Here is a 27,635-nt window from a genome sequence, read left to right on the forward strand (position 1 = left end):
ACGGCCGTAAACCCATTTACGACCGTAAACCCATTCACCGCCCATGTTCACCAAGCCCATGTTTCTTATGTATAAATATAGGTGTAAGGGGTGAGGAGTAGAGTGATGAACACTAGGAGAGCTTAAGTGTGTGAAACCCAAGGTGTTCTAGAGAGAGAAAGAGAGAGAAAAGAGAGTGTGTGTAAGTGTGTGTGAATCTTGTATCCAGATCTTCATTCGTATCAATACATACAAGATTCATCATATTCTTCTTCTCCTTCTCTTCTATCTGATCTGACATCATCCGTTTGATTGGGATTCCGCACCATCAAACGGATCTGATTGATACACAAGCAGATTAGGGACTTACACGATCCATTCACACCTGTCCATGCAAATCAAGGAAGCTCAAATGAAAGCCTTGAAAACAGAAAACGTGGTTGGCGAAGCTTTAAGAGGAATGGATAAAATTCTTGAAGTCAAGGGTAACGGAGTTCGTTACTTCATAAATCGAATCTGGACACCAAAGTTTGGTGGATTCAGAGACGTTGTCATGAATGAGGCTCATAAGACTCGATACTCCGTGCATCCCGGTTCAGACAAGATGTATTTGGACCTCAAGAAATTGTATTGGTGGCCGAACATGAAAACCGAAATTGCTGCCTATGTAGGCAAGTGTCTGACTTGCGCCAAAGTCAAAGTAGAGTACCAAAAGCCCTCGGGTATTTTGCAACAACCTGAAATACCCGAGCGGAAGTGGGAGCAGATAACCATAGATTTCATAACCAAGTTACCCAAAATAGCGGGCGGACTTGACACCATCTGGGTGATCGTCGACAGATTAACCAAATCCGCGCACTTCCTACCAATAAAGGAAACTGATAAGATGGAGAAACTAGCTCGAACATACATCAGAGAGATTGTGCAACTGCATGGTGTACCAATATCCATTATCTCCGACAGAGATAGTAGATTCACCTCACGGTACTGGTAGTCACTACAAAAATCTCTAGGGACGAGACTAGACATGAGTACCGCTTACCATCCACAAACCGACGGTCAGAGTGAGAGGACCATTCAAACTTTGGAAGATATGCTAAGAGCTTGTGTGATCGATTTTGGTAGGGCATGGGTACCCATTTACCACTAGTCGAGTTCTCGTACAACAATAGCTATCACACTAGCATCAAGGTTGCTCCATTCGAAGCCCTCTATGGCCGCAAGTGCAGATCACCTCTGTGCTGGGCTGAAGTGGGTGACACACAACTAGCTAAAGGACAAGTACCTGACAGCACTCTCACCGGCCCGGAAATCATAAGAGAAACGACCGAGAGGATTGTCCAAATCCGGGAACGAATAAAAGCTTCAAGAGACAGACAAAAGAGTTATGCAGACAAAAGACAGAAGCCCTTGGAATTTCAGGTTGGGGACCGGGTACTATTGAAGGTCTCACCCTGGAAGGGATTATTACGTTTTGGAAAACGTGGGAAACTAAATCCAAGGTATATCGGACCATTCGAGATCCTTGCTAGGATCGGCCCGGTAGCATACAAGCTTCGATTACCGCAGGAACTCAATAACGTACACCCTACCTTTCATGTGTCAAACTTAAAGAAGTGTTTGTCCGATGAGACCCTCATCGTCCCTCTGGACGAAATCGAAATCAACGAGAGTCTCCACTTTGTAGAGGAACCAGTAGAAATCATGGATAGGGAAATTAAAAGAATAAAACAAAGTCGCATACCCATTGTGAAGGTTCGCTGGAATGCAAAGCGAGGACCTGAACACACTTGGGAGCGCGAAGATCAGATGAAACAAAAATACCCACATCTTTTCCCTATTCCATAAATACTTACCTTAAAATAAATTTCGGGACAAAATTCTCTCTAACGGGGGGATGATGTGACAACCCGATATTTCAAGTCAATGTAATGACCTAAAAGTCAAAGATTTGTAATCTACTTTTGATAATAAAAATAGCGTAAAAAATAAAATTCTAAAGTCTCAATTGGGTTGCATAAAATATTAGATATCATATCAAGGTTTTCAGAAATATAGAGAACATAAAAATCCGAGTTATAACGAAGAAGTTATGACCAATCGAAAATCCGCAGAAAAACCGGTAAAACACTGTTAAGCGTAAAACGCGAAATTTCAATAAAATACTTTTTAGCCTTATGTATCTAAATGAATTTCGTAGATATCATTAAACTATGAACGCACATAAAAAGAATGTCCAAATCTGACTTCGTATGAGGAAGTTATGATTTTTCTAAGTTTCGGAGTAGCGGTAGACAGCTAAAAACTCGAAATAGAGATCGAGCGATATTTAGCCGACACGACCTAAACGAGAATTGAAGGTCTCGACAATAGTAATATAACGGTAAAAAGACAGACGAAAACGGACATCGGATGAAGAAGTTATGAATTTTTAACGGTCTTTTTTTGTCCCGGCCTATTAAAAATAAATAAATAAAAATAAAGTCAAATTTTGCCAACAAAGTCTAAATGAAAGTTGTAGATTACATTCTTACCTACGCGTGGATATAAAGAACGTCAAAAACGGAGCTCGTATGCGAATGTTACGCATTTTAGAAGATTGGGGCACACAAACCGAGAGGGAGTACGCTATAGCATACGAGGGTACGCCCAGCGTACTCAGTACGCGGCCTCGGATCGGCCACGTCTCCCCCTACACCTCTACCGCCTGTCCCATCCGAAGTGCGGTATCCGAAGAAGACATCATGCATGACGTACACCCCGCGTACGAAGTTACACCCAACGTACGAGTTGCGGACGAGGTACGCCCCGCGTACTTCGAAGTACGCCCAGCGTACGAGGCTGCCTCCACCACTATAAATAAAGATGCGAGGGTTCCAGATCCATTTGCTAATTCACACTATTTCTCTCCCACTTTTTCACTTCCGAGCCCCTCGAGACTACCCCGACGCCCCGGTTACGTATCCAAGTCCCGACGAAGGTCCAAAGCTCCGAAATACCCGAGAAACTCACTTCCTTCAGGTCGAAGTGCTGCCCGAGAAAAATCTCGTTTTCATCAAAGCATCACACTTACCAGGTGAGTTCATACCCATATATTTTCACGTTTTTACTATATTTTAAGGGGAGAAATACAAGTGAAACGCAAGAAAAACTTATGTTAAAATGCAAATCGTTACATACAGTTTTTAATGCTTTATCTACATTTTATGTATAAATGTTAAACAAGTAAAATAACGGTATGACAAATGCTTTATCTACATTTTACTCAACTGTTATGATACTACGTGAAGTCATCCACTCCCAAACGATTCCGCCGTTCTGGTTTGGGGGTGTGACAGAAGTGGCCTTTCTCTTATGGTCAATTTCTATCCCTTAGGAGAAACCTGTTGAGAGAAGAACTTTGGGAAACACTTGAACAAACGTTAGTACAAGTTGATAATTGCAGAATAAGTTAATCTCAAAGGATCATGAAAGCTCAACAATAATAAGTTAGATTTGTTAGATTTGTTAGTTGCGGAAATGTAAAGTGCTGAAATGTAAAGGAAATGTAAATGACAAGTTATATCAAGTAAACACCAAACTGATATGAAACACGGTTTGCATTCAAACACGAGTTAGTAAGTGAGATCATTTTTAGGTGAAAAGGATCTTCGATTATGATCAGTAAGTAAGATAGAGAAGTGATAAGAGATAAGAATTAGACTTGGAATAAGAAGTGAATTCAGAAGTGAGATTAGAAGTTGTTGTTGAAGTGGTGTTTGATACAAAACCTGAGCACTTTATTTATAGAGCCTCGAAGACTTACACTCAAAATAAACAATTAATAAACTACTGACTAAGAAGACCATACAATGTCTATTGGATAAACAGATGCTATCACACTAAGTCAGTACAAAAGATAAGTCTTCATTGCGGTTCACTTCTAGATTGCGGTAGCAGGGGAGTGATTGCGGTAGAGACAAGAGTTGCGGTAGTGAAGGAGCAGATTGCGGATGACTAAGTTTAAGAGGGTCACTTTTTGCTTTAACATTTCCCCCCCTAAGTGACCTCTTCAACTTTTTCTTCACTAGTTATTAAGCTTCAAAAACTTGATAAGCAGCCACCAAAACTTCCTCACTTCCCCTAGCCAGGTAATCCTCCTTGTGATCTCGAACTTTACTTCATCCGTTGTATTTTTGGTTCTCTGAACTGAAGCCAAGGTGACTTCAAGTTTTATGTGGGTTAAGCGATGCATTGAATTGATAAGAATGAAGTATTTGACATTGTTGTTGGCTCTTTTGTACACAACTCCAAGTTCAGGGAAGTTGGTTGCTCCTAAGGAGATTTCTTGATATCCTTAGGTGAACACAGGTGCAGCTTCAAGAGTAGGAAGATTGAACTTTTGGGCGAGTACCAAATGAATGTCTGCATCAATCTTGGCAAAATCACAAACTGCTGACTTAAGATATTCACAGGCTTTTTCATATACGATTTTCATCTTCGGATGTTTCTCTGACTTGATTTGAAACACCCTCGCAATCAGAAACACTTCCTCCGGATTCATGCAGGGAAAATTTGCTTGAGTCCTAATGTAGTCGTCTCCTCTTCTGGTAATTGTATACTGAAGGAAGTTAGTCTTCATGAACTTCTTTATCTTGAAATTTTTGACTGCGGAAGGTCTATCATTAGACCAGATGCTTTCAAACTCTGATCCATGCTTGGCGTGGAACCGGTTCAGGCGTACAAACACGAGAGGCAGTCTTTGGTCATCAGGAAGGTGTGGAACCATTAAAAATACCGTGAAGAATTTGCATTGGGAGAGATCGGGATATCCCAGTATCCATCCGAAGGTGGTTCTGCATAGTTTAGAACTGGCCTCATCGAGCAATCTTCGTGTGGGATTAACCTAGGAATTGATCAGTGTTTCATCCATGGTTGAGTCGAAACCATGTTCTCTCCAAATCATTTCGGCGAATTTTGCCGCCTTCCAGTCTTTCTTCCTTTGGCGAGTTGCGGGATAGTTAGTGGAATGTTCGGAAGAAATAGTTGGTTCCAAATTTTTAAACTGAGGAGGAGTTTCTTGACGAGGAGGGGATTGATGTTGTACTTGTTGCGGGGAGTTTTGTTGTGGTGGAGGAGAATGATGAGATTGCATCGGAGTTGTTGGTTTGGGAGATGGTTGCGGTGTTTGTTGCGGTAATAGTTGCTGAGTTTCAATCCTTTGATGGGTTTGACCAAAAGTTGGGATTGGCATTGTTGCGGTAGATTGATGTTGCTGAGGATTAGAGTGTTCACTTCCCCTTTTCGAGGAAGAAACAATTTGTTGCTCCTCAAACTATTGTCTGAGTCCATCAATCTTTGCAAAGGTTTTGTCGAATTGAGAGTTGATCAGGTCCGAGATTTGAACATTGGAAGGAACTTCGGTGTTGAAAAGTAGATTGTAGATCTCTTTGGTTAACCGCAAAATCTCGTCAACATTGGAGTTTGCCATAAGAGAACGTCTCAGGCCATTAATGGTTGTTTGAAGCACCGCAAGAGCCAACTCATACGCATTGTACGTTTCTTGTACAAGATTCTGAGAGTGAGCAGCTTGACGGTCAAGAGTAGATTTGATTTCTTCTTTGATGGCTGTCACTTCTTGAATGAGAGTTTCAGCACTGGAAAGGAACTGTTTGTGATATGTAGTTCGCTTGTTGTCAAGGGCTAGAATACCCATTTCCACCTTTAGTGATATTCGCTCCGCAGCCAATCGTTCTCTGGCTTCTAATCTTTCTACTTGTTCTGCTAGAGATTGCGGTCCAACAATGTCTGATTGTTGCAGTTGAGGAATGATGATTATGGCCAGAATATGGTCGACTTTCGATTGTAATGAGAGAAATTCCTTTCTAGACACTGCCAGCTTCTTCTTTTTCTTCTTTTCCTTTGGCTTTGAGGTGGAATGTTGGGAGCCATTGGATTCTTCTTCTTCATCAAAAATCATCACAAAATCGTCTGAATGAGCAGGTTGGTCAATTTTTGTTGGATTTAGTGTCTAAGCCCATAACTATTATTGGTATGTACTTGACCCGAGAGTAGCATGGTCCATTTGGGTTGCATGGCACCAGAACAATCTGAAGGATGGACTTTTGAGAAGAGGATATTTATGATTTATTTATATATTATAAGTTCTAATATATTAATATGAAATCATATTACTTTATTAGTATTGATCAAGAATTAGTTTGGAATTAATTTTGTGATCAAAAGAGACTAATTAAATATAAGGGGTTGATTTGGTAAATCATTCATTCTTATAAAGTGGGCTAATGACCCATAGTTCTTCATGTTGGGCTAAACCCATGTGGTGACCCATGGATACTCCATGGAGGTTTTAACCCATGGAGCATGAGGGATATGGAAGGTCATTAGGGTTTACATGTGTAACCCTAGTTTGCCACACTATATAAGAGACCCTAAGGCTACCAAAATTGGCACCTAAGTGATAGGAAAAGAGGGCTAGCCGATTTTGAGTGTAAGGATTCTTCTCTCAAGTCATTCCATTTTTTGGTGGTGTTGTGTAAAGCATTTGAGGCATCACACTTGGGGTGCTAGGCTCTTAAAGGCTTAAGGAATCAAGCTACAAGAAAAGGTATGCCACTCTACTAGTTTTTGTATTACATATACTATATGATATGCTAGTTAGAATGAAACCTTGGAAAAATGAAAGTATGCATGTATAATAGAGAAAACATAGATCCAAGGTTTATAGGGTTGCATGCACACCTTAGGAGTGTTAGAATGCTCAAAACCCTTCAGTGGTATCAGAGCCTAGGCTTGTTTTCAATTATACTTGATGCAACTTGTGTTTAATTTTTGGCTTTCTGGACAGTGGACTCGCCCAGTCCAAGCACAAATTCATTCAACTCGACGAGTTGGTGCTCCAGAGTGCAGATTTTCGACTTTTATGACTGGAATTGGACTAGGATCATTACCCTAAATTGTTTTTGAACTTATAAACCTGTTTTTGATGTGGTAATGATCATGTTAATACAATTTCAAAGATAATTATCAAAGTTTCAAGTTTTATATTAGTTTATATGATTCTTGAAAATTGTTGATTTGAATTGTCCATGCTTATGAGTTTTTGGTAGATCATATTATTTGACACTTGCTTGTTAGTTTAATTGTTGATCTAAATGCCTTTTAATGGACTCCATAACTTGTCCTCAAGTTACGGAATTCCAAAAGTCTTTTACTTAAAAGTTATTAAAACTCATAATTTATAGAAATGAAAAGTTTTGAATAGTTTCAAAACTTGCCCTCAAGTTTTGGAATTTGTAAAGTCACTTTAGAAAACTTTAACTCCAAACCCTATAATTTTAAAAGTTTAAAATTCAATCCTTATACTCTATAGGATTATAAGTTAATTATATATATATATATATATATATATATATATATATATATATATATATATATATATGTGTGTGTGTGTGTGTGTATAAGATCAAGTCGGTCTTACCATTAGTAGGCCTCATTCACGAAACCGATCTATAAGGGGGGTATAAGGTTACTGCCAATAAAATGGCAGTTTAATGGGTGTCCACTCTCACCCACCGCTTCCTTGACTGGTGGAGGGTTGTTAGCCGAACGGGTAGGATAGGACTATAATTCTCATTAAGTATAATGATAGTAATAAAGTAACTAAAACTTTTATAAATTCCCAATCTTAGTTACTTTAGGAAAATGTGAAATTGATGCTAATCCATGAAAATTGCACTTTGCAACTTACCAAGTCGTTGATGGAGCGTGTGTGGTTAACCGTCACATTAACTTGGACTAGTAAGGATGGAAAAGGGTGGCTCGATGTTTATCATAAGATCAATGGAGCATGTGTGGTTAACCGACACATTGATTGGGTGATAAAGTTGAGAGTACCAAGCACATTTTTCATGGTTATTCACACCTTGTTTGTGATCCTCGATATCCCAGTCACAAACCTGAAGGGCATAATCGAGATTTAAACATGCCATTGAACTGTTCAATGAATCTCAAAGGATCTAGGAATTTCAATCCAATTAAAACTTAATAACAATTTCGTTTTTCATGGTGGAAATTGGTAAATCGTAATTTCCTACCTTCAAATATTTTGCAAGTTGGATTACGGCATCCCTCTTCCAATTTGTAAATTATTGTGTTGGATCCTAGCCTTAATATTTCATTTGGGTGTTTTATTAAGGAATCTTTATCTAATCTAAACTTGTATTTCTTTCTTTTCAGATGTCTTCCAACAATGCTTCTGGCTCAAACACTACTGGCTCCTTCTCTCTCATGAACCTTTGTGGAAGAGTCATCTTCGATGGTTCCAACTTCAATGATTCGATTAGGAACATCAGGATGGTCACACGCTATGAGGACAAGGAATATGTCCTAGACAAGGAGCTAAAGGAAATCGATGAGTCTTCTGCTACTCCTGAGGAGATTGCTGAGTTTAGGGCACATGAGAAGGATGTTAGATTAGTGTCTAAGCCCGTAACTATATTTGGTATGTACTTGACCCGGTTATGCATGGTCCTTTTGGGTTGCCTTCACCAAAGCAACTTGACAGTGTAATTTAAGGAAAGAGAGAGGATATTATGGTTTATTAATATATTATAAGAATAATATATTAAAGGAGAAATCATATTTATTTAATTAGTATTAGTCATAAATTAATTAGGAATTAATTTGGTGACTAAAAGAGATTAATTAAATAAAGGGGCTTAAACTGTCAAATGTGTGATAGTTGAGTTTTGGGCTGGGAAACCTAATGGACTAAGGGGGAACGAAATTATGATGAAGGATCATCATATTTTCGTCCAAGGCCTTATTCCAGAAGGATCCTTGGGCTGCTTGGTGGCTAAGTTGTCCATTAGGGTTTAGACTGAAACCCTAGCAGCCTATACTATAAATAAGGACCCCTACATGCAATTTTCAGCCACTTGCTTCCAAGAGAAACCCTAGGGCCGATTTTAGCATTCACTCTCCTCTCTCATAATTGCCTTCTTGCTTGTGGTGTTTGTAAGCCATTAGAGGAGTTGCACTTGTGACTCTAAGCTCAAGAAGAAGAAGATTTAAGAGGACTTTCCAAGAGGTAAACTTTCAGATCTGTTAGTATTTGATATGATTAAAATATGTATGCTAGATTAGGGTTTGTAAGTCTTGGATTCAATTGCATGTTCAATAGAGAAACCTAGATCCAAGCATTAGGGTTTGCATGAGCACATAGGAAAGTTCTTATGTATAAAGCCCATCAGTGGTATCAGAGCCTTGATTGGTTTCTGTTGTATGTGCTGTAATTGTCGAAATTTTGCTGAAAATCGTTTTTCTGGCCTCTGCCCGACTCAACTCGGCGAGTTGGCCCAACTCGGCGAGTTCAGGTTGCTACTCGGCGAGTTTGGGAGTCAGACAGAGGATATCTCGGGATTTCTTGCTGTTTTGCTTAAGGATAAATGCCAAAATCGTTTTTTAATGATAAAATCCGAATTTTATTGTATTTAAATGATTATCCTTACCAAAACAAAAGATAATATCAAATCTTTTAAATAATTGTTTCTTTATATGATAAATATTGATTGTTTAAATTATTTGGTAATTATCTTGTGAATAAAATTGGATTAGGTCAAATATAGATAATCATGAAATTAATTGTTTAATTTATATTATTTGTTATTTGATCCCTTGTGTTTTGAAAGGTTCGAAACTTGCCCTCATGTTTTGAAATTTAATTTTTGATTAAAAGTTTAATTTTGAAAATTTTAAATTTCAACCCTTAGAATTTTACAAGTTTAAAATTAAATCTTATACTTTATCTATTACAAGATTAATATATATATATATATATATATATATATATATATATATATATATATATATATATATATATATATATATATATATAAGCTAGTCTTATCGCTAGTAGGCCTCATTCACGAAGCCAGTCTATAAGGGAGTATAAGGTTGCTGCCTATAAAATGGCGCTTAATGGGTGTACACTCACACCTACCGCTTCCTTGATTGGTGGAGGGTCGTTAGCCGAACGGATAGGATAGGGCATTTAATCTCTCATTATAAGTATAATGAATATTGCAAAGTAACTACAATGTTTTTACAAATTCCCAATCTTAGTTACTTTAGGGTAAAATGTGAAAATTGATGCTATTCCATGGAATTACACTTTGTACCCTTGTCAAACGTTAGTGGAGCGTGCGTGGCTAACCGACACACTAATTTGGGATTGACATTGGTGGCGAAGGGTGGCTCGATGTTTATCATAGATCAATGGAGCGTGCGTGGCTAACCGGCACATTGACTAGGTGATAGAGACATTGAGTGCACCATGTTGATTCGCATGGTTATTCACAACTTGTTTGTGATCCTTGGCATCCCAGTCGCAAATTTGAAGTGCATATCGAGATTTAAACATGCCATTGAAATGTTCAATGAATCTCAAAAGAAATCTAGGAATTTTCAAATACATTTAAAACTTAATCTCTTTTCGTTTTTCATGGTGAAAATTAGTGAATCGTCATTCACTTGCCTTCAAATTATTTACTTTTAGATTACGGCATCCCTTTTCTAAGTTGTAAATAATGTTGTTGGAACCTAGCCCTAATTTCTCATTTGGGTGTTTAATTGGGGATTCATTTCTAATCAAACTTTGTTCCTTTCTATTTCAGATGTCTAACGCAAACGCAAACAACAACGCTTCTGGGTCATTCTCGCTGATGAACCTATGTCAAAAGGTGACATTTGATGGGTCGAATTTCAACGAGTGGATGAGATACATTCGCATGATAACTCGCTACGAGGACAAAGAATATGTCCTCGATGAGAAACTAGAAAAGATCAACCCAGAAGTTTCTACTCCTGAAGAGATGGTCGCCTTTGAGGCCCACGAGCGTGATGCTACGAAAGTTCATTGCATCATGCTGGCCACCATGAACCTCGAACTCCAAAAGTCCTATGAGGACATGTACCCATATGAGATACATCAAGATTTGTTGGACAGGTACCACCAAAGCGCGAGGCAAGAGCGCTATGAGATCATCCCTAACATGATCACCACTAGGATGGGGAGTGGAGAATCCTTAACCGCTCATTTGCAGAGGATGCAAAGGTATGTTGATCGTCTTCTCAAACTTAATGTTAAGTTTGATGAGGATTTGGCTATCGACATTATCCTCCACTCCTTGCCTTCCTGTTACAACCAGTTCAGAATGACCTACCACATGAACAAGGAAGAGGTCACCCTGAGTAAACTTCAAGGGCTCCTGAGGACTGCTGAGAGCAACCTCAAGGACAAATCTATTGCATCATCCTCTACTGTAACTGCTCCTATGTTGGCAATTGGCCAAGGAAAGGGTAAAAAGAGGAAGGCTCCTTCTAAGAGCCACCAAAAGGGTAAGACCCAAGATGGTTCCTCTTCTAGTGGGACCAAAGCAGGTTCTGTTAAGCCCTCTTCTGACCCCAAGGAAGCAGAGTGCTTCTACTGCCACCAGAAGGGCCACTAGAAACGAAGCTGCCCTAAATATCTGCAAGATATTAAGGATGGGAAGATAAAGCCCACTTTTGTAGGTATGCATTCAATGAAATCTAATAACTCATCACTTGCTACTTCATGGGTCCTTGATACTGGATGTGGTTTCCACATTTGTTCTGATTTGCAGGGGCTAAGAGAAAGTAGGGAAGTGGAGCATGGGAGAATAAACTTGATCATGGGAAACAAGAGATCATCACCAGTCACCAAGATTGGAGTTTATTCCTTAGTGTTGAGTAATGGGTTAGGACTAGATTTAAATAATTGTTGCTATTCGCCAAATATGGCAAGGAACATCATTTCTTTTCATGGATTATATAGACAAGGTTTCAGATATTCATTTGATAATAGCAATGGTTCTATTAATGTTTATTTGAATGGTGTTTTTTATTTCAATGCATTACCTTGTAATGGGATTTATGAATCTGTGTTGATTGTAGATAATTTAGGAAATGATGTCTTGAATATTGATTCGTCCAATAGTTTGGACAAAGCATGCTTGTGGCATTGTCGCCTTGGCCATGTTAACAAGAAACGCATAGCCCAACTCCAAAAGGATGGGGTCTTGGAGTCATTCGACCTTAGGGACGATGACGTGTGTGAATCTTGTTTACTTGGGAAGATGACCAAGTCACCCTTTATTGGTACATGTGAAAGGGGTGAGGGTGTATTGGATCTTATACATACTGATGTATGTGGACCCTTTAGATCCACCACAAGGGACGCTTGTCGCTTCTACGTGACTTTTACAGATGATTATAGCAGATATGGATATATATACTTAATCAAGCAAAAGTCAGAAACCTTTGAAAAGTTCAAAGAGTTTAAGAATGAAGTAGAGAATCAGTTGGGCAGGAAAATCAAGATGCTTCGATCTGATCGAGGGGGAGAGTACCTAAGTCTTGAGTTTCACGACTATCTAAAAGAATGCGGAATAGTTTCGCAATTGACGCCTCCTAGAACGCCACAATTGAATGGTGTGGCTGAGAGACGTAATCGAACCTTGTTGGACATGGTTCGTTCTATGATGAGTCGTGCTTCGTTATCAATCTCATTCTGGGGGTATGCCTTAGAGACTGCCGCCCATATCCTTAACTTAGTTCCCACCAAGAAGGTTGCCAAAACACCTCACGAGATGTGGACAAGGAAAGCTCCCTCGTTAGCACATATCAAGGTTTGGGGTTGTGAAGCTTTCGTAAGACGAGAGACTCACGACAAGCTAGAACCTCGTAGTGAGAAGTGTTATTACATCAGCTATCCACAGAAGTCTTTTGGCTATCTCTTCTATAGACCAAGTGACAATGTTGTCTTTGTTGCTAGGAGAGGGGTTTTCAGAGAAAGAGAACTCATAAGTTAAGGAGACAGTGGGAGTCAGATTGACCTTGAAGAGCTTCAAGAGTCAGGAGATGAAGGAACCTCTAACACTGGCGTTCAACCTGAGGAGGAAACTCCTGTTGAACCAATTGACTAGTCCTTACCTCTTATACGTTCGAGTAGAGTTAGTGTTCCACCCCAGTTGTATGGCTTCCATATTACTACTGAAGGGGATATATTTATTACTGATAGTACACTAATAAATCTGGATGAACCTAATAGCTACAAGGAAGCCATGGCAGGCCCGAAATCTGCTAAATGGAAAGAGGCAATGGACAGCGAGATTCAGTCCATGTATGACAACCAGGTTTGGAATTTGGTTGATAATGTACCAGGTCGTAAGACAGTCGGGTGCAAGTGGATCTTCAAGAAGAAGACGGACATGGATGGGAAAGTGCACACTTATAAAGCGCGATTGGTCGCGAAGGGCTTTACTCAAACTCCTAGAGTTGACTATGATGAGACCTTCTCGCCAGTTGCTAAGATGAAGTCTATTAGGGTAATGCTCGCAATAGCTGCGTTTCATGACTATGAAATATGGCAGATGGACGTTAAAACTGCTTTCCTTAATGGGAAGTTGGCTGAGGATGTTTACATGAATCAGCCAGAGGGTTTTGTCGATGCGAAGCATCCCAATAGAGTGTGCAAGCTTGAGAAATCCATTTATGGATTAAAGCAAGCATCTCGCAGATGGAATCTTTGTTTTGACGAGAAGGTCAAAGAGTTTTGTTTTCTGCGAAGCGAAGATGAGTCATGTGTGTATGTCAAGGCCAGTGGGAGTATAGTGAGCTTCCTCGTATTGTATGTCGATGACATACTACTCATAGGAAACGACATCCCAACCTTGCAAGAGGTCAAGTCCTGGCTTGGGAAGTGTTTCGCTATGAAGGACCTCAGAGAAGCTGCATATATTATGGGAATAAGGATACTGAGAAACAGAAGTAAGAGACTGATAGTACTCGGTCAGGATACATACTTGGAAAAGGTACTAAAGCGTTTTAGTATGTAAAATTCCAAGAAAGGGGACTTGCCAATTCAATGCAATACCAAACTGAGTAAGACTCAGAGCCCGAGTAGAGAGGCAGAGATAGCTGATATGAGCCGAGTACCTTACGCTTCCGCATTTGGCTCGATTATGTACGCTATGACCTGTACTCGCCCTGATGTGGCTTTCGCTTTGAGCATGGTCAGCAGATATCAAGGGAACCCTGGTAGAGCACATTGGATTGCTGTCAAGAATATTCTTAAGTACCTACGAAGGACCAATGAATGGTTTCTAGTCCTCGATGGGAGTGATGACTTAAGGGTGCGAGGGTACAGTGACGCTAGCTTCCAGACGGACCGGGATAATTACCGATCACAGTCGGGCTGGGTCTTTACCCTGAACGGAGGAGTAGTGACTTGGAAAAGTTCCTAGCAAGAGACCGTAGTTGATTCAACGTGCGAATCAGAGTACATTGCGGCAAGCGAGGAGTCAAAGGAGGCCATATGGTTGAAGAACTTCATAGGAGACCTTGGAGTTGTGCTATCCATAAAGGAGCCCATGGAAATTTTCTGTGATAATGAAGGAGCGGTTGCCTTGACCAAGGAACCAAGGGATCATGGCAGATCTCGACATATCGACAGGAAATACCATTTTATTAGACATCGGGTAGAAGAGGGACTCCTCGTTGTGAAGAGGGTATCGTCAGAAGATAACCCAGCAGATCCCCTTACGAAGGGACTGAGTAGGGTCAAGCATTTGCAGCACGCTAGGAGCGTTGGGCTAAAGGACGATATTAGTTTAGATTAGATAGGTAGGAAACTTGTAATGGATAATTTTGTATTCAACATTTGATGATTAAATAAAGGTGTGTTATTTATAAGAAAGTTACTATCTTGTGTTGATCGTTTATCTATTGTTTCGATTTTGCATGTTTTGACTTCCTGAATAATAAGATTATTCGAACGGTCCACAATCGCTCATATGTTGGAAGTAGATATGAAAGAAGATTGTCATGAATTTGTTTGTAGATTGTCTAAAAGGTTTTTAGACATAGCAAAGGTTTGCTACAAAGTTTATGAGTGCTTATGAAATATGTTTTGAGCATTGGAATAAACCCGCACTTGCTAGTATCACTTCATGAAAGTTATCACAAGTGATCGCAAGATGATAATATCATATAATCTTTAAACCAAGAGATATGGTTATTGTTTGCTAGTTGATTATGCATTGATAATACGAAAAACGCATAAGTAACTTGATGTCATAAAATGTATTATTGTGTGTAACTTAGCTAGTGGATAATAAAAGCATATAAGTCGAAGTTTATCTGTTCCTTTCATTCTTAGAGAATAAAAGCGATATCTTGGCCACTCGATGATTTAGTTTGACTTATGTGCCGGGCCCGGTCAGGATGAAGTTGATGTGTTCAACTAAATTCTATGTCGAACAAAGCAGAGATCGAGAAACAAAATTGTTGGACAATAAGTATTGTCAGCATGATATCTAGAACAGAGGATTATACGATCCCTTATCTGAAGGACAGGATTTTGATCAGACTTGACAGAAGCGTATAAGAGCTACGATTGCTAACCGGATTCTGAAGTCATATGTGAGATATAGTTACTAGACTTATCCAAGTGGGAGACTGTTGGATTAGTGTCTAAGCCCGTAACTATATTTGGTATGTACTTGACCCGGTTATGCATGGTCCTTTTGGGTTTCCTTCACCAAACCAACTTGACAAGGTAATTTAAGGAAAGAGAGAGGATATTATGGTTTATTAATATATTATAAGAATAATATATTAAAGGAGAAATCATATTTATTTAATTAGTATTAGTCATAAATTAATTAGGAATTAATTTGGTGACTAAAAGAGATTAATTAAATAAAGGGGCTTAAACTGTCAAATGTGTGATAGTTGAGTTTTGGGCTGGAAAACCTAATGGACTAAGGGGAAATGAAATTATGATGAAGGATCATCATATTTTCGTCCAAGGCCTTATTCCAGAAGGATCCTTGGGCTGCTAGGTGGCTAAGTTGTCCATTAGGGTTTAGACTGAAACCCTAGCAGCCTATACTATAAATAAGGACCCCTACATGCAATTTCCGGCCACTTGCTTCCAAGAGAAACCCTAGGGCCGATTTTAGCATTCTCTCCCCTCTCTCATAATTGCCTTCTTGCTTGTGGTGTTTGTAAGCCATTAGAGGAGTTGCACTTGTGACTCTAAGCTCAAGAAGAAGAAGATTTAAGAGGACTTTCCAAGAGGTAAACTTTCAGATCTGGTAGTATTTGATATGATTAAAATATGTATGCTAGATTAGGGTTTGTAAGTCTTGGATTCAATTGCATGTTCAATAGAGAAACCTAGATCCAAGCATTAGGGTTTGCATGAGAACATAGGAAAGTTCTTATGTATAAAACCCATCAAAGGATGCCACCAAGGTGACTTGTATCATGCTTGCCACTATGTTGGATGAACTCCAAAAGTCCTCTGAGGACTTCTACCCTTTTGAGATGTACCAGGGCCTGATGGAAAGATACCATCAGAGTGGTCGTCAAGAGAGGTATGAAATCATCTCTTCCATGATAACAACCAGGATGAAGAATGGTGAACCCATCACGGACCACTTGCAGAAAATGCAAAGGTTTGTGGACCGGTTCCTGAAATTGAGTGTGAACTTTCCTGAGGAGTTGGCTATAGATATCATTCTACACTCCTTACCTCCATGTTATGATCAGTTCTGCATGACCTATCATATGAAAAAGGAGGAAGTCACACTTAGCAAACTTCAAGGGCTTTTGAGGACTGCCGAAAGTGGTCTCAAAGGTAAATTGGTTGTTGTTTCTACTCCTACCGCAAATGCCCCTGTTCTGGCAATTGGACAAGGGAAAGGGAAGAAGAGGAAGGCTCCCTCAAAGAGCCGCAAGGGAAAGTCTCTTGATGGATCCTATTCAAGTGGGACCAAGGCTGGTTCTGCTGCTCCCATTTCCATTCCTAAAGAAGCAGAGTGTTTCTACTGTCATGAAAAAGGGCACTGGAAGCGAAATTGCCCCAAATACATGCAGGATGTTAAGGATGGGAAGGTTAAACCCACCCACGTAGGTATTTATACTATTCTATCTAAAAACTCATCACATTCTAACTCTTGGGTGCTTGACACAGGTTGTGGATTTCACATTTTTTCTGATGTGCAGGGCCTAAAAAGAAGTAAGGATGTGGAGCACGGTAAGATAAACTTGATCATGGGGAATAGGAAGATTTCACCTGTCACCAAGATTGGATTTTACTCTTTATTGCTTAGTAGTGGGTTAGGAATAGATTTGAATAATTGTTGCTACTCGTCTGATATGGCGAGAAATATTATTTCCTTTCATGGTTTATGCAAACAAGGTTTCACATTTTCATTTGATAATGAAATTGATGCAATAAATGCTTATTATAATGATGTTTTTTTAAGGCATTACCTTGTAATGGTGTATATGAAACTGTGAATGTTGTAGACAACTAAGGAAATGATGTGTTGCATATCGATTCTTCCAATGAATTGGATAAAGCATGCTTGTGGCATTGTCGTCTTGGACATCTCAGCAAGAAGCACATAGGCCAGCTCCAAAAGGCTGGAGTGTTGGAGTCATTCGACTTAAGGTCAGATGACACTTGCGAATCTTGCTTACTTGGAAAGATGACTAAATCACCCTTCACTGGTACTTGTGAGAGGGGTGAGGGTTTGTTGCATCTCATATGCACCAATGTGCGTGGGCCCTTCAGAACAGCCACAAGGGATGCCAACCGCTTCTACGTGACTTTTACTGATGATTATAGTAGATATGGTTATGTCTACTTAATCAAGCCTAAGTCAGAAACCTTTGAGAAATTCAAAGAGTTTAAACAAGAAGTGGAGAATCAGTTGGGCAGGAAGATAAAGATGCTCTGATCCGATCAGGGTGGTGAGTATCTTAGTATCGAGTTCTGTAACAACCCGATATTTCAAGGCAATGTATTGACTAAAAGTCAAATGTGGTAATCCCTTTTTGAATTAATTGAAATAACATCAAAAATGAAATGTTCGAAAGTCTCACTTTGAGTGTACTAAGTGATAGATATCGTAACAAAGTTTCCAAAAACATAAAGAACATTAAAATCCGAGTTATAACGAAGGAGTTATGACCAATCGAAGATCCGCAACAAAACCGACAAAACACTGTTAAGCGTAAAATACGAAATTCCGATAAAATACTTTTTAGCCTTAAGTATCTAAATGAAATTCGTAGATATCATTAAACCGTAAACATACATAAAAAGAACGCCCAAATCTGACTTCGTATGAGGAAGTTATGATTTTTCGAAGTTTCTGACCTAGCAGTAGACAACTAAAAACTCGAAATAGAGATCGAGCGGTCGTTAGCCGACACAACCTAAACGAAAGTTGAAGAACCCGACAATAGGAGTACAACAGTAAAAAGTCTGACGAAAATGGACATCCGATGAAGGAGTTATGGAATTTAAACGGACTTTTCCAGGCCCGACCTGTTAAAAATAATATAATAAAAATAAATTCAAAATTAGCGACGGAGTCTAAAGGAGAGTTGTAGATCCTTTTCACACCTACGCGTGCATGTAAAGAACGTCGAAATCGGAGCTCATACGCGAAAGTTACGGATTTTACAAGTTCGAGACACGAAAATCGAAGCTGTCAGACAGCTCACGACGTGAGCCAGAAGATTCACGACGTGAGTCTGTGATTGATGGGTTCCAGAGCTGTCAGCAGACGTCGCGTGCTTGGAAGAGGATAAGATCAAAACTCACGACGTGAGCAAGCCCATGCTCACGACGTGAGACCCCAAAAGTTGGCCTATAAATAGATCTCAAGGGGTTTCCGAGTTTAGTTGCTCACTTCTTCCCTTTGTCGTTCTTATGCTCTGCGTTTAACCTCTCGAAGCCATCCCGAAGCCCCGGTTATCATATTCAAAGTCCTGAAGGATGTTTTACGTTCCCGAGATTCCCAAGGATCCCGAGAATTCAGCTTTCTCCAGTCGAAGTTCTGCTCGACTTTTGTCTCACTTTCTTCAAACTACCAGGTGAGTTCATACCCCCATTTCTACGCTTTTAAGTGATTTTAAATGCTTTTGAACACTTTACGGGGGAGAATACAAGTAAACACACGGTTAATCTTGTGTGAAAACATCTATCTTTCGTTATACATTTCAGACTGTTTTTAATAACTATCACATGGATCATGTCTAACATACAAAACATCTTACTTTACTTTACCCTCACGGAATGGAATATGAGTATAAATATCATAAGCTCTATTTATACGTTTACATCATATTTAGGGTAACCACTTTCGTTATGACATATTTATACATACAAGAACATACAAATCATTTTATGCCTTTATTATCATTATGAAAAAGGATAATCGTTACAGAAACAAACATATACATTTTAATACGTGACTTAATTGAGAATTCGTGAGGCATTCATCTTCAATATACCTTTTAAAGGTACCACTAGAAGTCCTGTTTATAACCAGAATCTCCCGTCCGGAGAACGTGACAAGTGTGTATAGATCTATACGGGACTAATGATCCCGCGCCCTGACTGATAGCTACAGTCTCCGGGGTGACAAGTGTCATCTCATTTCGACGCCTGAAGAACGTCGCTACAGGCAAACTATGATAGTACGATTATAAAAACTCACTGGATAGATAATTATTATGGTATTACGTTTTAATGGGGAAAAGTAACAAATACACTTCTTTTCACATTCAAATACAAATCTTCTTGTAGTTTTGTTTTATAATAAGACTATACATCATTCTTTTGAGCATGTCATATTTGCTTACAGGTTATGGTCTTGGACATTTGAGACTGCATTTCACTTTTAGGAAAATATAGGATTTTCCTGGTTCAAATACATACAATTTATACAACGATATTTCATACTAATTTCATACATTTGTTAGAAAATATCGGATTTTCTGGAAAACATACACGAACTTTCGAATGGCATACATTTTATCAAAACACTACTTATGAACTCACCAACTTTGTTGTTGACACTTTTTCTTTGAAATAACTTGTATTCTCAGGAAAACGCAAAATCAGGTAGCAACTACTTTTTGAAGACTAACGCGATGGCGTTAGTAACATATTTTGGATCACCATATTGTATTTGATATTTAAACATGCAACCCATACAATCATGTAAACTTTTCAAATATATTTATATTATGGTGGTGTGTACTTTCTTTACTATTCAATTGTTATGATACTGTACATGACGTCCTCCGCCCCCGAACGTTTCCGCCGTTCTGGTTTGGGGGTGTGACAAGTTCCTAGACTATCTTAAGGAGTGTGGAATTATTGCACAGTTGACGCCACCTAGGACACCACAGCTTAATGGTGTGGCTGAGAGGCGCAACCGAACCTTGTTGGACATAGTTCGTTCCATGATGAGTCGAGCTTTGTTACAAATCTCATTCTGGGGGTATGCCTTAGAGACTGCCGCCCATATCCTTAATTTAGTCCCTACCAAAAAGGTTGCCAAAACACCTCACGAGATGTGGGCTGGGAAGGCTCCCACATTAGACCACATCAAGGTTTGGGGTTGTGAGGCTTTGGTGAGGCGCGAGACTCACGACAAGCTCGAACCTCGGAGTGAACGGTGTATTTTCATCGGCTACCCACAGGATTCCTTTGGTTATCTCTTCTACAGACCGAGTGACAATGTTGTCTTCGTTGCGAGGAGAGGAGTCTTTTGCGAGAGAGAGCTCATACGCCAAGGAGACAGTGGAAGTAGGTATTGAAGCAAGATTGTCATGAATTTGGTTTTGGGTTTGTCTGAACGGTATTAGACATATCAAGTTTGCTGCAACATTCATGAGTGCTCATAAGGTCTGAGTATTGGATTCAACCCGCACTCACTTGTATCACTTCATGGAATTTATCTCGAGTGATCGTGAGACGATATTATCATATAAATCTTCAAACCTAGATATATGAGTTGTTGACTATGAGTTGGTTGTACATTGATAGTACGAAAACGCATTGGTAACTCGATGTTATAAAACGTGTTGTTGTGTATAATTTGATGAATAGTTAGTACAAGCATATGAGTCAAATTTTATATGTTCCTTTTAGTCCTTGGAGGATTAAAAGCGATATCTTGGGCCCCTCGATGATTTTGTTTTGACCTATGTATCGGGCCCGTTTAGAACTAAATTGATGTGTTCGATTAAGTTCTATGTCAAACAAATCGGAAATCGGTAAACAAACTGTTGGACAATAAGTATGACGCTGTTCCATGTATCTGTCCGGCTGATATCTTGAACAGAGGACTATATGATCACTTATCTAAAATGGAGTGTCTCGTTTCAACAGAGGCTTTTAAGAGCTACGATTTCTAGTCGGTGTTCTAAGTCGTACTTGCAGTTATAGTTATTAGACTTATCCAAGTGGGAGACTGTTGGATTTAGTGTCTAAGCCCATAACTATAATTGGTATGTACTTGACCCGAGAGTAGCATGGTCCATTTGGGTTGCATGGCACCGGAACAATCTGAATGATGGACTTTTGAGAAGAGGATATTTATGATTTATTAATATATTATAAGTTCTAATATATTAATAAGAAATCATATTACTTAATTAGTATTGATCAAGAATTAGTTTGGAATTAATTTTGTGATCAAAAGAGACTAATTAAATATAAGGGGTTGATTTTGTAAATCATTCATTCTTATAAAGTGGGCTAATGATCCATAGTTCTTCATGTTGGGCTAAACCCATGTGGTGACCCATGGATACTCCATGGAGGTTTTAACCCATGGAGCATGAGGGATATGGAAGCTCATTAGGGTTTACATGTGTAACCCTAGTTTGCCACACTATATAAGAGACCCTAAGGCTACAAAAATTGGCAGCTAAGTGATAGGAAAAGAGGTCTAGCCGATTTTAAGTGTAAGGATTCTTCTCTCAAGTCATTCCATTTGTTGGTGGTGTTGTGTAAAGCATTTGAGGCATCACACTTGGGGTGCTAGGCTCTTAAAGGCTTAAGGAATCAAGCTACAAGAAAAGGTATGTCACTCTACTAGTTTTTGTATTACATATACTATATGATATGCTAGTTAGGATGAAACCTTGGAAAAATGAAAGTTTGCATGTACAATAGAGAAAACATAGATCCAAGGTTTCTAGGGTTGCATGCACACCTTAGGAGTGTTAAAATGCTCAAAACCCTTCAAGTTCATCAACATCCAGATCATCAAGTCCAAACATCGGACTCGAGCTGATCTCTATTGCGGGTCCATCAGCTTTGGAGTCATGATTTTCAGTATTTGGAGGAGGCTGAGATGGACCAGCACCATCTCGAAGATTTTGAACTTGTTGCACCGTGGCTTCCATTGTGGACATCCATTCTTGAATGTGCAGCATATCATGGACAGTTTTTGCGTTGCTGAATGCATCAGCCCAATACTTGGCTACGGTTTGGATGTCCTTTTCTTGTTGCTGAAGTTGTTGAGTTTGCTGATCTTTACGTTCCTGAAATGCCCTGCAAAAAGCTTCATATTTTCGGATTCCGGATTCGGTACTGGGTTGGTACCGAGTCCAGGAATTGTCAGAACAGTATCCGTCAAATCCTTGAGTTCGCACCGGGGTGTCCCCCGGGTTCGTGGATCCTAGCATGATTGTGCTCACCACGCCTAAACCACTTGAATGTAATGGTGGCGGAGTAGGACTTCCCGAACTTCCTTGGTCTCCTTGACCTGTAGTCAAGTGTGGCCTCGGTTTGGTTCTGGCATGGGCAGAAGAATTGCGCTGCAGTTGGTCTAGTGTATGTAGTGTTTGTGTAACAGAAAGGAGGACGAAGCACAACTCCTCAGGTTCAAAGATGTGCAAATGTGCTGCCCTGGAGACCTTAGGGCATGATGAACCAATGGGATCCTATTGGGATCTTACTGGGGGTGTGTCTCCATTTTCATATGAAACAGATACGCTTGTTGTATCTGAGTAGCTGAAAAGGGTAGAAGCAAATAAGCATGCGGGGGCTCCAAGGACTACCAGAGTCTTTCGAGAGACTGTGATATGAGTCCGGTCATGCATTTGGCTATGACTATGGGTGAGTTTAAGATTTTTGCATATGAACAGGTTATTGGAGTCGTGTTCAGAGTCTTCTTCAACATTGACAGGGATGTCATGAGATTTAGAGGGAGAGGAAGTGGTTTCATCTAAGGATTCACCAATCCTTGATTTGCGTTTCTTGGAGGGCTTGTCACCCTTTCTGACCATGTTGCAAGGAGCTTTCTTAGAGAAAACAATTTGCTTGCGGCGCTTGGGTTTGGTTGATTAGATGGATCTTCAATATGAGGGACTGAGGTTGAAGTAGGAATTATGGTACTAGAAGGACCTTGGGTTTTGGTAGGAACTACAACAGCCTGACTGGGATGAGGTGGGGAGGAATGGTATGGGTCAATACCATCCTTAGCCTCAATGTGGTCAGTGACTTCTCGAGAATTGAGTCCAATAGACTTTAGGATGTGTCCATGTAGTCTCCTAAGAGGTCCAAAAAGAGATTGATCTTTGGAAGGGGTGTACGTTTTCAAATCGCGGGTGATAAAGAGTGTGGAATCATCACCCATATCCAACTTCGCCTCCTTGTGAATATCTGAGATGCAGAAAGACCAGAAACGAGCAAAAGTAAGCTCGGTAGCATCTTGTCGAGGAGTCTCCTTAGGGATGCACTGTAGGAAGTCATCCCACAAGATTTGACCAAAGTTGACCGCGTTGCCGGTGAAGATGCTTCACACAAGCTCGAGCAGCTTGATCCCCATGTTATCTGTGTCACCTGTTCTACCGGACAAGCTTTTGATCACAAAATAACAGATGAACTGCCACACCGTCGGTAATTGATTCTTCTTGAATTCGCCAACCCCTTTCAGTTTCTTTTGGTACCCCATTTGGTACAAAGTGGTCATGATGTTGGATGGGCTTGGTGAGAAAAATTGGGTGTTACGAGGAACTCTGAGATTAATGGCTTTCAGAAACTTGTTCTTTATAAGTACGACCAGTGAATCATTGATTAAGTGCAGGTTCACTTCTTGAAGGTTATGGAGTGGTCGATATGCAGAAAATGCACATTTGAATAGTGTGGGGAGTGGAACAACATCAGTGAATGCATCAAAAGCACCAAACAAGGGATAGGAGGGAATGAATTTAATCATGAGACGGATTGCGTCATTGTAGTGAGGTTGATCTTCAAATACAGCCCTAAAGTTGCTTGAAGTAATGGCTGGGGATTGAGCTTTGATCGTCGTGTCTGAACCAGTTGGTTTCGCTGGTCCTGAGGCCTTTGATTGCTTCTTGGAAACACTAGATTTCACCAATGTTAAAAAGGTTTTAAGGAACTTGCAGGAAAATGGTTTTGTGCAAGAGGGAAGAAGATGAAGATTGTTCGTTGATTAGGGATTCAGAAAGTGTAAAACTTTCTTGGGAGGAAAAAGGGGTTTTTATACCTCCGGATTCCAAATTTTATTGGAATTAACTTTTTACAGCTGTTAATGATAAAAACCTTGGGTTTTAGCCATTATCAGCCACATAAAAAGGAAATTAAAAAAATAAAAAATAAAAGATTTACTTGAAAACTGGGGCATTAAATGATTTGTCAGACCCATGATCACACATTGTAGAATATGTGGTGACGGGGTTTTATCCATTGTAAAAAGGAAGAAGTTAAAACGGAATTGACAGTTTGGGGGCTATGGGACGTGACACAATACACGAAAATATTTTCTTAAAAGATTTCTTTTATGGAAAAACGATTTATTTGTTTAATAGCCCAAAATAGGTCTGACACAGAAAAGTGATTTTGAAAGCAACTGAAATGTTCTATGCTACAAAATGAATGTTTTTCTTTTATGAGGAATTTTTATTTAATGAGAACCATTAAATAGCACACAATGTTATAAAAAAGATTTATGAAGTAATTGTGGAATCCTTTAATGCGACTGCGGTGAAAGATGATGTCACACCCCCAAACCAGAACGGCGGAAACGTTCGGGTGCGGAGGACGTCATGTACAGTATCATAACAATTGAATAGTAAAGAAAGTACACACCACCATAATATAAATATATTTGAAAAGTTTACATGATTGTATGGGTTACATGTTTAAATATCAAATACAATATGGTGATCCAAAATATGTTACTAACGCCATCGCGTTAGTCTTCAAAAAGTAGTTGCTACCTGATTTTGCGTTTTCCTGAGAATACAAGTTATTTCAAAGAAAAAGTGTCAACAACAAAGTTGGTGAGTTCATAAGTAGTGTTTTGATAAAATGTATGCCATTCGAAAGTTCGTGTATGTTTTCCAGAAAATCCAATATTTTCTAACAAATGTATGAAATTAGTATGAAAGATCGTTGTATAAATTGTATGTATTTGAACCAGGAAAATCCTATATTTTCCTAAAAGTGAAATGCAGTCTCAAATGTCCAAGACCGTAACCTGTAAGCAAATATGACATGCTCAAAAGAATGATGTATAGTCTTATTATAAAACAAAACTACAAGAAGATTTGTATTTGAATGTGAAAAGAACTGTATTTGTTACTTTTCCCCATTAAAACGTAATACCATAATAATTGTCTATCCAGTGAGTTTTTATAACCGTACGATCATAGTTTGCCTGTAGCGACGTTCTTCAGGCGTCGAAATGAGATGACACTTGTCACCCCGGAGATTGTAGCTAGCACTCAGGGCGCGGGATCGTTAGTCCCGTATAGATCTATACACACTTGTCACGTTCTCCGGACGGGAGATTCTGGTTATAAACATGACTTCTAGTGGTACCTTTAAAAGGTATATTGAAGATGAATGCCTCACGAATTCTCAATTAAGTCACGTATTAAAATGTATATGTTTGTTTCTGTAACGATTATCCTTTTTCATAATGATAATAAAGGCATAAAATGATTTGTATGTTCTTGTATGTATAAAGATGTCATAACGAAAGTGGTTACCCTAAATATGATGTAAACGTATAAATAGAGCTTATGATATTTATACACATATTCCATTCCGTGAGGGTAAAGTAAAGTAAGACGTTTTGTATTTTAGACATGATCCATGTGATAGTTATTAAAAACAGTCTGAAATGTATAACGAAAGATAGATGTTTTCACACAAGATTAACCGTGTGTTTACTTGTATTCTCCCCCGTAAAGTGTTTAAAAGCATTTAAAATCAGTTAAAAGCGTAGAAATGGGGGTATGAACTCACCTGGTAGTTTGAAGAAAGTGAGACAAAAGTCGAGCAGAACTTCGACTGGAGAAAGCTGAATTCTCGGGATCCTTGGGAATCTCGGGAACGTAAAACGTCCTTCAGGACTTTGAATATGATAACCGGGGCTTTGGGATGGCTTCGAGAGGTTAAACGCAGAGCATAAGCACGACAAAGGGAAGAAGTGAGCAACTAAACTCGGAAAACCCTTGAGATCTATTTATAGGCCAACTTTTGGGGTCTCACGTCGTGAGCATGGGCTTGCTCACGTCGTGAGTTTTGATCTTATCCTCTTCCAAGCACGCGACGTCTGCTGACAGCTCTGGAACCCATCAATCACAGACTCACGTCGTGAATCTTCTGGCTCACGTCGTGAGCTGTCTGACAGCTTCGATTTTCGTGTCTCGAACTTGTAAAATCCGTAACTTTCGCGTATGAGCTCCGATTTCGACGTTCTTTATATGCACGCGTAGGTGTGAAAAGGATCTACAACTCTCGTTTAGACTCCGTCGGCTAATTTTGAATTTATTTTTATTATATTATTTTTAACAGGTCGGGCCTGGAAAAGTCCGTTTAAATTCCATAACTCCTTCATCGGATGTCCATTTTCGTCAGACTTTTTACTGTTGTACTCCTATTGTCGGGTTCTTCAACTTTCGTTTAGGTTGTGTCGGCTAACGACCGCTCGATCTCTATTTCGAGTTTTTAGCGGTCTACTGCTAGGTCAGAAACTTCGAAAAATCATAACTTCCTCATACGAAGTCAGATTTGGGCGTTCTTTTTATGTATGTTTACGGTTTAATGATATCTACGAATTTCATTTAGATACTTAAGGCTAAAAAGTATTTTATCGGAATTTCGTATTTTACGCTTAACAGTGTTTTGGCGGTTTTGTTGCGGATCTTCGATTGGTCATAACTCCTTCGTTATAACTCGGATTTTAATGTTCTTTATGTTTTTGGAAACCTTGTTACGATATCTATCACTTAGTACACTCAAAGTGAGACTTTCGAACATTTCATTTTTGATGTTATTTCAATTAATTCAAAAAGGGATTACCATATTTGACTTTTAGTCAATACATTGCCTTGAAATATCGGGTTGTTACAGATGATGACTACGGTCGAGATATGGTATGGTTGTGGTAGCTTGAGATGAGGAAACACTTCATAAAACAGTTAGAAATAAAAGGATTTAAGGACCCGAAGAATATATAGATCATATGTGATTGTGGTACACATATGATGAGTATATTGTTCTAGAAGCGTAGTGAAGAGAATGCATCAAGAATTTTTTGAAAAGAAAAGAAACAAGTTCTTCACAGGACTGCGGTAGCTATCAACTCAAAAAGAATTGCGGGTCAGGATTCATCATTCCTAACATTTCTAGAATGCTATTCAGTTAAGTGGCATCAAGTTCTTTTGTGAAAACATCATCTATTTCCTCATGTGTGTGAACAAAAATTAGTTTGATG

This window comes from Lactuca virosa, chromosome 4 (assembly GCF_052849685.1).
Source record: "Lactuca virosa cultivar CGN04683 chromosome 4, Lactuca_virosa_CGN04683_v6, whole genome shotgun sequence".
In the NCBI taxonomy this organism is placed as follows: Eukaryota; Viridiplantae; Streptophyta; class Magnoliopsida; order Asterales; family Asteraceae; genus Lactuca; species Lactuca virosa.